At 35.5% G+C, this 2,546-nt stretch overlaps 1 pseudogene; it reads right to left on the minus strand.

Annotated features, from left to right (window-relative positions):
• LOC105294513 overlaps window positions 1-1,725 on the minus strand; it is a 42,961-nt pseudogene extending 41,236 nt beyond the window's left edge.
• Between the last annotated feature and the right edge of the window lie 821 nt (window positions 1,726-2,546).

Genomic DNA, 2,546 nt, shown 5'->3' on the forward strand with positions numbered 1-2,546 from the left:
GACATGCTAAAGTGGACACTGCAATAAAACAAAAACCTCCTAAATTTCCTCAGCCTAAAAAACTGCCAAAAAATAACGGTGGTCAAAATGAAAACATATTCTGTCCCTAAAATTACAATGACAGAAAAATTGAAACTGGAGCAAATTTTTTCAGTGACTAGATTGCTCTGATCTATAGTTTAAAAGCAAAAATGGCTCTCCTGAAGAAAAAGTTAATCCTTTTTGTTACCTTATCTCTATAACTTTTTGTTACCTTATCTCTGTATATTTTACTAGTGATCATTGATATTTTAAAAGGCATGAAAGCTTTGCAAACTCTTAAAGTTGACTTTAGAGAGCATATTTAAAGTCCATTATTGTTTTCCTATGGGATTCTACTAGTGTATAAAACACAAAGTGAATAAATGTGTGTATGCACAGGCGCACACACACACACACAGAGTAGTTCTCATAAAGGCGACCTTGTCTTTAAAGTTAAGAGCTTCCTTTCTTATGAAAGGCTTTGCGTGTTTTATACAAACGTATCCTTTATGTTGTCAGTGTTTACCTTCACACTCACCAGGAGTCATTTCTTTTAAATTTATTTCAATTAGTTTCAAGTATACAGTACATTGGTTAGACATCTATATAGTTCATAAAACGATCTCTCCAATTGCTCCCTCCCTCCTCTGGCCCTCCAACTAGCCATCATATTAATGAAAACTGCATTGCCTGTGCTGTGCTCCCCATCCCAGTGACCAACTATTAACTACTAATTTGTACTTCTTTAACCCTTCACCCCATTTTCCCAGCTTCCCAAACCCCCTCACCTCTGTCCATCACCAAATTGTGCACAATATTTGTGAGTCAGTCTTTTCAAACAGCTTTTACATAACAAAAATATAGAGATGTTTAATAGCACCATATCATATCATAAAGATTAAATTTTTTAAACAAGAATCCAAAGTTTTCCTCCCTTCTCTATATATCCCTTTTCTAATCTCTAGTTTAATTCATTGAACATCCATTCATTAAACAGCCACATGCCAGACTCCATGCTCTGGGAGCTCACAGAGCAGTGAGCAAGTGAGATAAAAAAGAACAAGCACCGTGAGAATGAGGTTATAGACACATGGATGTAGAAGCAGGGTGCCGAGGAGGTGGCATAGCTGGTTGAGTTTGGAGTGCCCAAAGAAGGATTTAAAGAGGAAGGCTCATTTAAAGAGATTCTTGAAGGAAGAGAATTTGAATGCAAAGTAGACAGGAGAAGAAAATAGCCTTTCTGCCAGGGGGATTATTGGGCCAGTTTCCAGAGATGTCGAAAAGCAGATCCATTTGGGGGAATATCAGGAGGTTTGAGTTAGCCGGAAGTGTAAGTAGCAAAAGAAACAGGCTGAAAAAACAAGGGCAAAGAAGGATATTTTATCCTAAATCAAGGATTTTTGGTTTGGGATTTTATTTAGTAGTGAGAGTTTAAGGATTTAAGGAAAAAACATCAAGATCAAATTTATACTTGAGAGACACAAATCTGTTTACCATTACTGTTTTTGTTTTGTTTTGTTTTCTTCTTCTACTTCTTCGCCCAGCTTAAAAAAATCTGTCTTCTGTTAGACATGAAATATTTACACCCATATGACAATCTTAAAAGAAGGTAAAGTGAAAAATTTACAGTAAAAGATCATAGAAATTATCATGTTTACCGAATCCTTGGAGTGCTCCTCCTAGCATTTGGGCATCCATTATGGGTCAAAGTGGGAGCCCGGATGATGGTTCCTTACACCTGGTGGGACGAGTCCATGAGAAAAAGATTTCAGGAATTTGCACAAAATATTTCAACTTTTTTTTCCAGATAAAGTATATTCTATATGTTTAAATTACTCCGCGATATACACGTAAGTCTATTAAACGTGTTAATTTTACATTAATTGCAGAAAGTGAATTTGGTTGATTTTTAAAAATCCATTGTCCTCTACTATACTGGCATCTGTTATTCATCTAAAGAAATTAGATACTAGAATCAATATTAGAAAAGTGTGGGAATCAAATGAATATATATCTTCTTTATAAACAATAAGAATTTTCTTAGGAATTGGAGAGTATTTTATGGAAAGTAAAAAGAGAACTATATTGGGGAAATTCATGTTGTTTATGTGAATTAAAAGTGGTATTTTCCCCCACAGCTCTTTTCTATATCAGGGGCCCCAAAAAATTGAAATATGAATTTGGATTATGAGATTCATAATAATCTAGATGATATAGAAAAGGTAGATGATTTTTAGCTGAAGCTTGCAGCTGCAGAGGAAAACATAAAAACCTGACTGAAATTCCATTTACATTCTCTCTCTTTCCAATAATAAGATGGCAGAACATTGAACTAGGCTTTGAATCCACATGATCTATTATTTCAGACAGAGCCAGTCACACTAGGCACCATACGACCATACTCAGCACAAGAGAACTGCCAATCAAAATGTATTGAGAAGAGGAGGTCTCCCCCTGTTTGTTGTTATCAGTGTGCCCAGAAACATTGGGAAAAAATGCCTTTTCATAGCAGACAGATGTGCCAG

Source organism: Pteropus vampyrus, unplaced genomic scaffold (genome assembly GCF_000151845.1).
Source record: "Pteropus vampyrus isolate Shadow unplaced genomic scaffold, Pvam_2.0 Scaffold88, whole genome shotgun sequence".
NCBI classification, from domain to species: domain Eukaryota; kingdom Metazoa; phylum Chordata; class Mammalia; order Chiroptera; family Pteropodidae; genus Pteropus; species Pteropus vampyrus.